This window comes from Thalassophryne amazonica, chromosome 2, assembly GCF_902500255.1.
Source record: "Thalassophryne amazonica chromosome 2, fThaAma1.1, whole genome shotgun sequence".
Classification (NCBI taxonomy): domain Eukaryota; kingdom Metazoa; phylum Chordata; class Actinopteri; order Batrachoidiformes; family Batrachoididae; genus Thalassophryne; species Thalassophryne amazonica.
The window spans coordinates 66,274,000-66,288,706 of NC_047104.1; the positions used below are offsets into that span (position 1 = coordinate 66,274,000).

At 41.2% G+C, this 14,707-nt stretch overlaps 1 pseudogene; it reads left to right on the forward strand.

Annotated features, from left to right (window-relative positions):
• LOC117503708 overlaps positions 1-6,489 on the forward strand; it is a 29,850-nt pseudogene extending 23,361 nt beyond the window's left edge.
• The last annotated feature ends 8,218 nt before the right edge of the window (positions 6,490-14,707 follow it).

A 14,707-nucleotide genomic window follows, 5' to 3' on the forward strand; every position in this document is an offset into this window, starting at 1 on the left:
TTTAACAGGGAACACCTCTACCCATTTGTTATATGCTTCAATCAATACTAGGCAATATTTTTCCCTTCACATTGGTTCATTCAATAAAATCCATTTGAAATGGGTATTGAGGTATTGGAAATTTCCTTCGTTTTGGTCTCTCATTACCCTGTGAATTGTGCTTCGCACAGATTAAACATGCTCCACAGTAATGCTTTGCATATGCCTCAAATCCAAATGTCACAAAATGATTATTAACCAGCCCAACCATTTCAAAATTGATTGATTGGATGAATGATAAGCATTGATTAATACGTGCAGGCCGATCTTAATATGACAATTCAGTTCCTGACAATGATCCAATACTCCAATTAGATCAATACACTGCCTTACCATGTAGGCATACGGGCAAATTTGACCCCACCATAGTACCCCAGTGCCATCCTCCCATGTCTTTGTGAGTCAGAGCGTCACAGAGACAAGGTCGAGTAATTGTGACTGGGCCTGCCTTAGGTTGTCCCAGGGTTTAAGATGGGATCTTACCCGTCATGGGCTCGCAGCCTTCCATACTGGGCAGGGGTTCCAAGGGGTGGGGGAACACCCATTAAGAAGTGTCATGTCAAAACAGTTTTAATTTCACAAAACATTAAACATACAGGATCATTGAAAGTGAATTGAAGTATCTTTTAGCAATTTGTCCCAGAATAGATGATTCTATTCTATTAATCCCAGAGTGGATCTGTTGGATTAATCAATGCTTAAACACCAACAATAAATAGAATAAAAATAATGACAGAATCGGATACACAAACAATACTTGGTTTGCAGGAATAACTATGGGTCAGAATGGACGATAATAAAGTGAAAAGTTGTCCAACAATCTCTATCCTTTAAAGCCTAACTTAATCTGCATGTATCAAAAAATAATTAATAAGCACTTCATTGGTCATCAATGCTTTATGAAAGCCTGCAGCTTCTTGTTTGATTTACAGCAGGGGTTAGTTTCATCACTTAAGAGTTCACATTAGTTCAGTCAAAACACAGGATGATCAAAATATTGAATTATTATTTGTTGCTTCTACACTGCTATCAATTCACCCTCACCAACATTAATGTGTCTAACAGGAGCTCTATAAACATGTGACAATATAATCATCCCAGTTTTACTGTTCACACCATACGACCTTCTGCTCTGCTCTTCGGCTGGAGTGATAAATTACACTTTGTTCCCAAAATAAATCACGCTTCAAGAAATAGAACACTGAATGTATTTGGTAACGTCAATGCAACGTAATCCAAAACAACATTAAAGCTGGAATTGATTACATCAAATAAACAACATCTCTCTAAATTTAACAGTAACAAACACTTTTAAAACACTAGTAACAATTACATGTAAGCAATTACATGTAAAACCCCTGTATTTCATGTGTTAAAGCACAACAAAACATTGCTGCAGTGTTTCTCAAATCCTCCCTCAAGTTGTGGGGTTGTGGAGCGGCAGGGGGAGGAGGAGGAGGAGGGAAGTGAGCATTTAGAGCTTCCCTCAGCAGCTGTGTGTATACATGCTCCTCCAACACCCCAGACCAGGAACAGAATACCACAACTGCCACAACAAACAAGCAAAATAACCCAACTCTTCTCAAATAAAAACCCAAAAAACGTCCACAGGTCCAAACAAGATCTGTGTTACATTACACGCAACATATTATACACACATGTAGACACGTAGAACTCAACGGAGCTATTAAGTACAGTGAACTGATAGGAGACTTTTTTCTCTCTCTCTCTTTCACCAACCTTCTGTCAGGTTGTTTGGGACCCGGAGATCAAGAACCGGGTATGCAATCACAGTCTCACAATCAGTTTTTAATAGTCCTCAGAGAATCTACCACAACCACTGCTTCCTTCTGTCTGTTATGTGCCATCAAAAAATTAGTGTATCAGTCAATCACAATTTTTCAATCTTTTAGCAATATTTAATATGTATACTGGGGAACTGATTCATAGAAATGTTTTAGAACCCAAAGTCGTTATTGCCTAGATGAGCCTGTTTCCAGATGAGTTTATGAATACCCGCTGGAACTCATTGATCTAAGTGGTCAGTTCCACAGTAGCTCATTCATGATTACTGAGGCAAGATTGGCCAAATACTGCAATGTTCAATTGAAGCAGTCAATCTGAATTTTCTTCTTTTTTTTCCCAGACAGAAAAGAATCACCTCACACAAATTTCAAAACAACACAAAAAATATATCACACAACAATAAACCAATCATTAATGGAATATAATCTTGATCAGCTTTGCTTAAAATCTGTTAAGTAGGCGAAACTAATCAACTTTTACACCTTATCCATTGTACAAAAATCAACCATATTTTAACCAAGTTAAGCTGGTTAAGCTGGGACTCTTTAAAATCAGGTTATTGGCAACCAAACCTGATTGCTTCACTGGGTAATATTATGAAAAAGCTACAGCAATAACAAACTCTGGATATACGTCACAGTAGATATGAAAATATTTTTGTTACTGTTAATTGTTTGTGAATTTTGTACCAACTTCACATATTCATTGTTTTCTTTCAGGCCGCATACACTTTGATAACATCAACCTTGATAAAGACGACAAGAGTGATGATACCAGCTATTTCCAAAGCAAACTCGCCAATGTTCTTTCCTGCAGAGAACTGGCTGCCAGAGTGGAAGGTGTGATGCAAACTGGAGAACACCAGAACCCACTAATAAATCTGAAAATTTTCCGTGGCCCATTCAAACCTTTAACCACAACACATGAGAGTAAGATTAAGTATTATGTTAAAGGAGGTCATTTAAATGAAGGAATACAGTAACATACAATTTAAATTCCATGGTTTTGTTTTATTACCTCTTAGTACATTTGTAAAAAAAATTATGGTAATTTTAAACTTTATCACCAAATTGAAAATAACACACATATAGGTATCGATATTAATGGAACACCTGCAGTCATTTCACTAGCCCCTAGGGGGCAGTGGCCCACCTGTGGTAACTTTGTCACCAGGTGCGTGCATCCATTTTCATCCCTAGTCCAAAGTTAAATTGGACACACTATTATGTAGTTCCTGTGCATGTCTTCTCACGTTTCTCTTGCCTTTCTGTGCTTATTTTGCTTTAGATCCATTGTTGTGCTGTGTCACAGTATGATATATTACAGTAAAAGAACAGTGTGATGTTTGTTTCCCTCTTATTGGGCAGTGGTGTCAGTCTTCACACAGTCTTCACCCCGGGGTCATCCACACAGAAATATCTCCTCATCTGCTCTCTTCCACTTGGAACAAAAATCCTCCTCATGCCATTGATGGCCCTGATCAAAACTCTCTGGGAAGGAGCTCAGACCACCATCTACTGTGTCGTGGATGAGAGCCTGGCAAATGCCAGCGGCCTCTACTACAGGCAAGTGCATCTGCATTAAAATGGACCGAATAATTTTAATGACAAAATTGTATTTGGTGTTAACAGCTGTAGCTGTCTTAAATTGTGCAAAGTCTTCATATACAGTACTTTGCAGTGCACATTAAATTGGCATAAAAGATTCATAAATGATGAAAAGATGCTAATTATCTTGTTCGTTTTTCAGCTGCCCCTGTTTGTTCAGGGTTGCCACAGACAAGGGCGCAATTTAGAACTAGAAATTGGCCAACGGTTTCTAGATAAGCTCAGATGCATTCTGAGCATCCAGAACAGTAATTTTAATGTTTTGAGAAGACCATAAAGTGGACACCATTTGACTTATGCAATTTGAAACTGGATATAAGTACTTTATTCTGAGAATAGCCAGCATTGATTTTATTAACATCCTGGTGTAAATAAGGTATCACCACATGTGTAGAACTCAAAAAGAATGATAGGTTGAGTTTTCATTAAAAAAACAAGTGCAATGTGGTAATGCAAATGTATTCATAAATATGAAAGAACAGGCTCTTAATAATTAATAACTATCGCATACTGTATTTTTTTTTCTCAAGATTTGTTTTTGCATAACTTTGAAAAAACAACAGATAATACGTTTAGGATAAATTACTTATCATGAATTTAATTTTCAAAGTGGCACTAATGACAACATTCATACTGAACATAATTTCGCTTGCATAGACTGATTTTGGAGATCAAGCAATAATTGCAGATAGGCTTTCTGAGGTCCCAGATAGCTTTTCTGATTTCCTTTTCTAACTTTCAGAATTTAGTAAATTAGCATATGGTCCATTGATACTTATGTGTAGACACTAGTCCCTAGAGGCAACTATTTTTGGTTTCAAATCTGGGCAAATGCAGTCCCAGAAAATTCTGACTGTGACAAACAAGAAACAGGTGTTGTAAACAAGTCAATGCTGCTAAAAATACAAACTTGCAGAAACAAAGATACTATTCTGACATGGTTTGCACATAAGACTGGCATAGCATGTTTCAAGTACACACATATATGTCAGAAGGTGGGGGGAGGGGGACATACCATATTCTGTCCCCCCCCCCCGGTTGAAAAGGTGGGGGGGACATGTCTCCCCTATCCCCCACCAAATTGCGCCCATGGCCACAGAGGATCCAATACAGATCCCCATTGGGATGTAACGTAAGTTTCATGCTAGATGTCCTTCCTGATGCAACTCCACTTTTACCTGGAGAAGCACACACGGCCTTTGGTATTCCAAAGAGGTCTGCCATCCAAGTCCTAACTAGGACCTACCCTGCTTAGTTTCTTAGATCTGACAAGATTGGATGTACGTAGAGCAGAGTGGCTGCAAATGATGCAGATTATGGAATATTTATAAGTAAATATTAAAAAGTAAAAGGCGACCACATTTCATCTCTAAAAATGATTTATTTTAGATGATAAAACTGCATACATTTGTAACTGTTCTCTTTCAGTTTGTAAGGAAACTTGACTTATATTTGATCAGGTTTAAATATTTTTTATTCAACCCAGTCTCACGGCAAGTCGTGATTCAGCAGCACAAAATATACATTATTCTGTTGGTTCATGATACTATGACGAAAAGCGCCTCATTTTCAACACGGCAGCACAAATTGATTCTAATTCATTCTGTGATGGCTGCACGAAATTAAAAGTGAAGCGGAGTCGTCGGGGTGGTTAAGGTTAGGGTTGGAGGTAAGAGTAGGGTTAGTAATAATGAGTTTAAAAAACCCTGTCACAAAAATTAGACTTATTGCGTGACGGGAGCACAAAAAAAAAGAACATGAGACTGGGCTGTTTTTACTGTGTGATCTTTGGAAACCGTCTTGTCATATACTTGGCAGTACACTTATGAAAGAAATCCACGTTTTTAAATTTTTTTTCTTGTGGGTTGAAAATACAGTCTGTAACATGCTGATTTAATCCCTTTAATGGCAGTGACAGTAGAATAAGATGCTGATTACATTGTGACTTCGCTGCATCTGACATGTCCTTGTCCTCTCTTTTATTTGCTCCACCATGCAGTGACTGTGCTCTAAAAACTCCAGCACCACAGGCCCAGGACAATGCTGCAGCCAAGACGCTGTGGGACATCAGTGCCTCCATTGTTGTGAAAGTGTAGGTACACGGACCCACAACAGGGGGCGCAATGAACGGACAATGGAGAAAAGTAAGAACAAGTTTTACTGTTGTGAAAAATAGCACAACTGATACAACAATTAGCAATTTGTAAGCCGAAATCTGCTGGTGTCTTGTGGGCAGGCCCGAAGGTAGGAGACGTCCGTCCTAGTTGAACCGGAACCACCCAGATCTCCTCTGCCACCGAAACCCAGAAGTACTGGAACCGCCAAGTCCCGAATTCCCAGGTGGCCACTGCCTCCGCTCGTCGGATCCGGTACTGCTGGCGGGAAAGAACACAAACACACAGGTTGGGATGCGACCGCACCCAGTAGATGAGAGGGGCAAAGCCGCCTCCACCTCTTGTCACACTGAAGCAGGAAAGGTGAGTACTTATCCGAACACTTGGCCTTCCGCTGTCCTGAAAAGTTTATAATGTATTGTCACAAAGATACAGTATCTGTTGCAGAGGTGATTACCTTAAACTCAAGGTGATATCTCGGCACTGAGGTGGAGACACTGTCCTGCTGATATACCTCCGTACTGAGTGAAGTCAGCTGTGTCCAGTAATGGTGACAGCTGTCATCCTGGCTGCTCTCATCAGGCGGCGGCGCCCTCTGGTGCCTGGAGCCCGCACTCCAGGCAGGGCGCCCTCTGGTGGTGATGGGCCAGCAGTACCTCCTCTTCAGCGGCCCACACACAACACTCCATGGTTGGTCTGACCTAAAAACATGTTTTTCACAGGTCAGCTCTTCATGCTGCTGCCTCAGGTGAAACACAGCACTGAATGGTATTTTATTTAGTTTACAGAACACCACACTACATTCATAAGGAAGATCATTTTACAAAATTTTGCACTCCTATGAGTCCATCCATTGAGTGTTAGTTTTTTTTTTTTCTGTGCTCCTGTATTAGATTTTACAAAGTAAATCCGGTTGTTAAGTGTGATGTAACGCATCATGTGATTTTCAATGTCTGGGTCCAAACAAAAAAAGGCGCACTGTCATTAACATTGAGAACTGCACTGAGACGCTCTGATCAGGCTGCACTTAAACCACTGCACACGGACAACAGCATTAACATCGCAACATAAAACTCTTTGTATATTGTGCCTAAAACTCTCCTGGATATATTAACTGGGTTTTTAGACGTTATTATTGCATTTGTCTTATGTAAAAATACCAGAAGCTCAGGTCGTTTCTCCGTTATTTTCAATGCGAGTTGCTGTGAGCTGCGATTGTTTCCTGTTCATGTCGTTCAGTGGGAAAGTGAAATGTGCACTTTAACGTTCTGTTTATTGTCCTTTTACCAGGGGCGGTCCTGGAGGCGGGAAAAAAAACAACGGGGTGGGGGGGGTTGTCCTGACCGGGGGGGGGGGGGGGGGGGGGGGGGGGGGGGTCGTGGTTACAACACGCTCAACTTTTGTTCAGAATCAGCTTCTTATCACTGGTAACGACGCGGCTTTCCTCTCACTCATTCCCGCAGCTTCACAGTGCTTTAAACAGTGTGGACGCTGAGCGTCCACAGACTTCAATAGCGACACAAATGCAGCGAAACAAGACGAGTCATTGGATAAATGCTGGGCTTTGTCCCGCCCATCGGATGCTCAGCGTGTCTGGGGGTCTATGGGGCAGTGGGCGAGCCTCGGCTGGCCCGGATGCTCAGCTTCTGCATGATGATTGGATGATCTGTCTGAGGCTGAATCCCTTTTTGATTGACAGCGAAATGAGCGAATCAGCGATCTTTTGGTGTAAACATCCGTGGGAGCATTTTTTAATTTTCATTCTGTTCTGAGTTGAACCGGAGACTTTCCTTATCCTCTTAGCGGCATTTTCGCGCTCGCAAGCTGCACATAATGGCAGACAATTTGAATGTTGTGGACCGGATTTTGGCGACGCCATTTGATAGTCTTCCTTACGAAGAAGCCGTGGCTGCTGTCATGGCTTCAGCTCTCAATGGTTTGCAGTACAAAGTTAAAGCAATAGCCCCCAGTGCAATGTTTGTGCATTGCTATGCACACAGACTGAATCTGGTTCTGTCTCAGGGGGCTAAATGCTTATCTGAGTGCAGAATATTTTTTGCATCACTCTCTGGGTTTGCCACATTTTTCTCAAAATCCACAAAGAGGATGTCTTGAGTCTGCAGGCTGCTCAAGGTTGCCCAGAAATGCTCCTACTCGATGGAATTTCACATCACGAATAGTGAGCACTGTGGCAAACAATTATGATGCCCTCCTGCAAACTTTTGAGATGATCATTGCAGATAAGTCCATGGATGATGACACATTAGACTGTGCCAATTTCTTTGTGTTTGTTATTGCAGTAGTCATTAAAACCGGAAATTTGTTCTTGAAAATAGCTGTTGTGAATTAATTTGTGGGATTGTGGGTGTTCTGGACGAAGTTAGTGTTTTCATGGGTGGTGGGGCGGAGGTGGTGGCCACGATAGTGTGCGCGGGGGGGCACACACGGGGTTTCGCCCAGGGAGTAAATCACTCTAGGACCGCCATTGTCCTTTACAACACTGTTTGTCCTCTTTGTTCCAGACTAATATATATAAGATGTCTGAAATTTGGTTTGCGTTTATTAAATTTCACACAGGTTAAACGTAGCAGACACGGAACAAAAATATGGACCGAGCAGCGGCTAGTATTTAAAAAAGCTCATATGATTATGTTCCACTACGATTGTCAACATTGTCTTGTTTGGACCCGGAAACAGATTTATCACGTGATGCGTTACATCAGAGCTTAACAACAGGATTTTGCTGAGTAAAATTTACTCTACTGGGATAACATTTTATCCCAGTCCAAATAGAGTAAAAAACACTTTAATGCAGAGTGAAATCAGCTCTACTGTCGTCAGTGACCGAACGGTCCCCCCCTAAAAATTGGTCCGCCCTGCCTCCACTGTGCATGTGTCATTTTGGCACTCAGCAGCTCCTGTGAGACAGACTGTCTTCACCCAAAGTGATCAAAGGGAATAATGTGATTATTAACCATCATATGACAAGGTAAAACCTCTTAAATCATTCTAAAGTTAGATTTAAGCAGAAACAAAGCAGATTTAGGAACGAGGCGACACTCTGTGATGGTTTGAAATGACGGACGGTCAGTGAACACAACAGCTAGCAGCCCGTTTAACAGCGGCACTGTGATCACTTCCTCCATCTTTTCTGAGGAATGCTGAATTTAAGTGGAAATGATTCTTGTACAAAAGCTTTAGATATCTGTCGCTGAGACAGATGATGACTGGAGTGAAGTTTTAAACAGAAATGAGGTGATAAACCGTGAACGGCGTCTGATGACGCATGCACAGTGAAAGCAGGGTGGGCTGAGTTTTAGAATGGACTGTTCAGTCGCCGACACCGTCTAGTGAGTGCAAGTGGTTCTGCTTCAATAAGAGTTGATTTTACAATATGTTGAGTAGTGCTGATAGAGTATATTTAACTCTATTTAGACTGGGACCAAATGTTATCCCAGCAGAGTAAAATTTATTCAGCAAAATTTCCTGTGTACATGGTTTTCTATTTACCACCTCATTAACTGTTCAGTTCAGGAGTTTGTGTGTACTGTAGATTTTTGCAAACTGAAGAATGCAGCTAAACAGGATCTCAGTGGTCATATGAATTCAAAGACCCTTTGAAGAAATCTAATTGTGGCTTTTATTTATATGATCAGAAAAAAAACCTGTGAGTGTGGAATGAATGTAATGGTCAGGTTGAGACAACTAGCCGTAATAGTCAACTAGTAAGGTCCTTAATCCCCATGTTGTTTCCATGGCAGCATGCTGACTTAGTATGTAAATTGATGAATGTGAGGCATCGTTGTAAAGCACTTTGAATGAAAAACACTATAGAAATAGTCTATTTAACCACAGGTACCTCGTACCCAACTAGTAGACTATTTTCCTCTAGTCCATGAGTCGGGGAATTCAGGCAGACAGATTTTTTTTTTTTTTAACAATTTAATGGTAAATCATTAACAGTAGTAACCATTGTCTAATTGATCATTTTTAAGTCTTGACTGCTCATTTTACACAGACAGTTTAATGTATAAATTTCCACTGCGGTTGATTCACAATCATGATTTGTTTGAAAGAATCAGGAAGACTCCAAGACCCTCTTGGTTTTAGTTTCATGCAAAGAATTTGGAGAAGAGAATAAAGCATTAAGTTTCAGTTTCCAGGAAAGAGGCACAAACTGTTTTCTGACTGCATAGTGACCAAAAACACAGACAGGTCACCTCGGATAATCAGGAACCAACACAATCCGACACCCAGAACTATCATAGTACCATCATAGTTTTCACATAGCTCCCTGCCATGGCTTTTTTGCCCATAGTTCTGCAGTTTTGTTTTCAAATAAAGTCAGTTTGGAGTTGTAAAGTTTAGATTTGAAGATTCTATGACTTATATTACTCATCTAGTTGACTAATGATTTTCAGTAGTCATTCCCAACCCCAATAAATCATGAAGCACAATTTTTGTATCGACTTAGTTGCATTCATTTGTGTTAAATTGTACTAAAATAAAAAGTTGCTGTGTGATCATGTAAGTGTCTGTTTGTGGAGCAAAATGACAAATGAAAAAAAAAATAGTGAAATGCAGTTTTGACTTAGAAGACTTTCTGTGTACTACAAATAAATATAACTCAATTACAGGCACAAATAAGCAATTACAGCTAAATATCAGTGTGAGCAGTTGGCTATTTTCATGCACATTTTAAACTCCTTTGTAGATTTACATTTAAAAAGTCTACACTTTGAAACTTAAAAACCATGTTTCCAGGGTTTTGAAATTCTAACTCCTTTAAACTGCAAAAGCAAACAGGCAATGTGCAAAAAACTGGTACGACACTGTGATAATCAATTCGATATTAAGTCCAACTCTGCAATTTTTCCAGATTCTTCAGTATCTGTAGGTAATGTCATGCACATGCCCTTATCAGTTCTCCGTCCAACGGATTCAGAATCGATAGCTGGGCTGGAAAAGTGATAAGGAGATGTGAGCGACCACAGAACCATCTGTCAATCTCTATCAAACTCAAAGATCAGTGTTTGAAAGTGTTAAAAGCCTGTGCGATCGCTCTTCGGCTGCTGACCGAGGACTGCCTGACGTTACCATCACTCCCGAAGTCATGACCTTTACAGTGGAAGTTCCAAGTTTGACGAGATCTGTTGTGTGCGTCTGGAGCACAGGTGGAAAGTCCCTTTTGCGCTTGTTTCCTAAAAAAGTGAAAAGTGTTGGAATCCTCTTGTAACCAAAGTGGCTCCCTGCTGCAGGAGTCGTAAGCCTGGGCTGTTTGAGTGCTGACAAACTTTTGAGACACACCCCATTGATGAGTTTTATTTCACCGCAGCCCCGCCTGCCTCACAGGGTTTTCTTGCCGTCCATTGGTTTATCATCACAGCTCATCATACCTGCCCCCTGGGTGTTGTGGTCTGAAGCCAAACCATCCTCCCAACTGTCAGTCACAGAGAGATCAAGCAGTGGGATGAGAAAGGCCATGCTTAGCGTGTGTGTTGTCTGCAGGTGTGGCTGAGAAGCACATTCCGATATGAGCATACCTGTCAGCTCCGCTGGTATTCGGCTGTCTGCTGACCGCTCTCGCTTTGTCCCACAGGGGCCTGAGCAGAGGGAGAAGGAAATGACTTGTATTTCAGACTCAGAAATATGGAATGCTATCCCTCGTAGTGTGCATCTACTCCATAACTTCTTGGTGTGCCACTTCTTTGTGTGTGAATATTGTAACGCCTTCAGATGCAACACATCTCGCCTGTACGCACATAAACTGCACAGTACTACTGTGGTGTATATCATGATATGCACAGGTGCAGGCAGTGGCATGTGCTTTGCCCCCCAGCAAAGGAAGTCTGTGCCTCCCTCTGAAGATCATGAAGCCTGAGCCAGAATGCGTGTGATGTGGCGGCGTGCACGCCTTTGCTACTTTTATCATTCGGCCTTTCTTTTTTCAATCTGTCTTTACCCAGTTCCTCTCCCACTTTCTGCAGAAGTGTACAGCGTGTGCCCGAGGCGGGTGCAGGAATGCAGGTTTGCAGCATTCACGACCTTAGAGCAGAACAGTAAAGCCCATGCTGTGATTGCTTTTGGACGAGTCCGTGCATGTGCTGAGCTGACTTAGAAGAGCTGCAGTGACGTGACTCAGGTTTGTCACCAGTCACTTACCCTCAGCTCTTACCCATGTTATTAACCTTCAACTCATTCACCGTCTCTAAAGCAGGCCTGCAGTTCTGAAAGGGTGCGTGTGTTGGTGATTTTAAGGCCCTGTTGGTCAGCCCTCTGCTTCTCAGACAGACGTGTGCAACTACACCTGGAACACTGCATTTGCTGCTTTACTGTGATTACCGTATTTATACCCACAAGATCCAGATGAATCACTCAAGAGGAAGTCATTAATGGTTAATGATTAATGTAGTGGTTAACATTTCAAAAGTATGCACCTCAGTCAGAGGTCATGTTTACACCTGTATCTGATGTGGTTTGTTTGTTTTATTTAAAACCTGACTTGCATGACATTTGGTTGATGGGTGGAGCTTGAGCTGGGAAAGCATCCATTAAATTTAGGTGTATATCCAGTTCTAAAGGCAGAGACAAAACCTAAAAGCCAAAAAAACGTCTTCAACAGTGTGGGACTGCGTTTTTTTTTTTTTTTTTTTGTAATAAACAACGAGGAGCACACAAAGTGCAGCCATTTCAGGGATGTCTGCTTCTGGGTGTCATGTAATGCATTGTGGTCTAGCTTGTGTCCAAACACAGTTTGCATGTAACCAAAGTTTGAGAAGGATAGTTTTGCACAGAAGTACTCTATCAGATGACATTATAAAAATCACACAGTTATAGATACACATATGATGGTATGCGTGTGCATGCACAACACTCAGAAGCTGACATCTCTAAAAAAGTCCATGCCTATTCAGTGATACAATAACATGTAGTTCTGTGTGGCCTTCAAATTGGATTAATTCTGTTCAAAATTGAACCTTTACACAATCACATAAATGGTGGCCCATAGATTCAGTTAAGAGTTCTAGCAAATGGCCATCTTCTTAACGGCCAGTTAAGTCTTAAATATAACGCAATGCTAAACTACCCTCTGCCATATGAGCAAAAAAGGCACCACAATGAGGGGACCACTTTAATTATACACACCTGCAACTGTGTGGATCGTTCACTTACCCAAAAAACAAACACAACACAAAACACGTCCATAACCAGACCAGCTAGAACCGAACCACGGGTTCCTGGACAGTCACCTCTGCGCTTCTTCTCGCTGGCTTTATTTCTTTCACGACTTAGAGTCATTTTGGACACCATGATCCAACTTTTCACTTTGTGTTCGTCTGTTAATGTTTGCGAAATCACTCTTTTGTGCACTCACCTTCTGCGAAAATGCTTGCTTTGAGTGCGAGTCATTGCATCAGCGTACACATAGCGGAGTTCATCTGATCCATTATAACAAGATCTTAATTCTATCATAAACATACTTTTACAGCTGCTTATAAAGAAGGAATGAACATGCAACTATTTTACCAAGCTATTACAATAAAAGCAGTACAAATAATGACCTTTAAGGCTGTTCCAAATATGTTCTCAGCACATGACACACACACACAGAGAGAGAGAGAGAGAGAGAGAGAGAGAGAGAGAGAGAGAGAAGCTGCAAATGAAATGTCCTGTGATTCCAGAAGCGATTAGAGATGTTTTCAACATCCAAGCTCTGACAGAAAATGATTAATCCACTACAAAATAATTATGTTGTATACAGCGTCCAGCGTACAAAGCAGGTGGAATTGTAGCGCGGGAGAGGGCGGAGCCAAAATAGCCTGTCCAAAATAGCCTGTCCTGTCCTTGTAAACACCAGGTGCTGGGATAATGGCCTTTTAACAGCCTCGTTCTCACCACACACGCCTCTAAAATCCTCATTTGTCCTTGTAGTACCTTGTACACAAACTGCCCCATGCTGTTGTTGCTAAATTTTGAACTTCTTAAAATTAGCGCCACACTCAGAGATGAGTCTCGTTAGCTGAATATTCTGCCTTTAAGAGCCACTGTCCCCCACGTTTGTTGAATAATGCCTGGGTTCCACCGAATAATAAAGTATGAATAATGAGCCACGTTTTTTTGCTATGAGAAGGTTTCTTCAACTATCTTGGGAGAATGGTGGCTCTGAGTGGCTCTTAGAGACATTATCTTCAGTTAATGAAGCTCATCTCTGCACGTGGTGCTAATTTCAAGATGTTCAAAATTTAGCAACAACAGCGTGGGGCAGTTTGTATGCGAGGTTTTAGAGGCATGTGAGTGGTGAGTCTGCTAAAAGCCCATTATCCGTGCGCCTGGCAGCTACGCAGGACCTGATAGGCTATTTTTGGAGTGGCTGCCCTCTTGCGAACACAATTCCACCTGCTCTGTGCTCTAGACGCTGTATATAAAATAATTATTTTGTAGCAGATTAATAATTTTCTGCCAAACGTTGGATGCTGAAAACACCTCTAATGGCTTATGGAATCACAGAGGACTGTTTCATCTGGACGCTTTTTTCCCTCTCTCTCCTGCTCCATGTGGAATGTATTTTGAACAGCTTAAGGTAACAATTTTTAATGTTTTTATAGCTTGATAAAACAGTTCCTAGCTGTAAAAGTACGTCTATAGTTGATTTAATATCTTGTTAATGGATCAGCATTTAGGCAGAACGCCAGCTCACAAAAGAGTGATTTTTCAGTCAATAATGGATGAACACAAAGTTAAAAATTTGGATGATTGTGTGAAAGTGGCTGTGTGTTTAAAGCCGCGGAAGAAATAACTCCAGTGTGGAGCTGTGCAGCAACACAGAAGGAGAGCATGCAAAAGACCAATTTTGTAGCCATAACACAAAGTTAAAAGTTGTATCACGGTGACTTGTATGTATATACTACCTATATACAGTATCTCTCTCTCTCTCTCTCTCTCTCTCTCTCTCTCTCTCTCTCTCTCTCTCTCTCTCTCTCTCTCTCTCTCTATATATATATATATATATATTCTTAAAGTGATCCACATGAGTTGCAGCAGCAGGTGTTGTCTAAACGACTGCTGCTGTGCACCGTTCACTTGAGTCTCTGATGTCCGACACTTCCTTGTGTACATGAATGCATCACTCCCTCTGTGCCT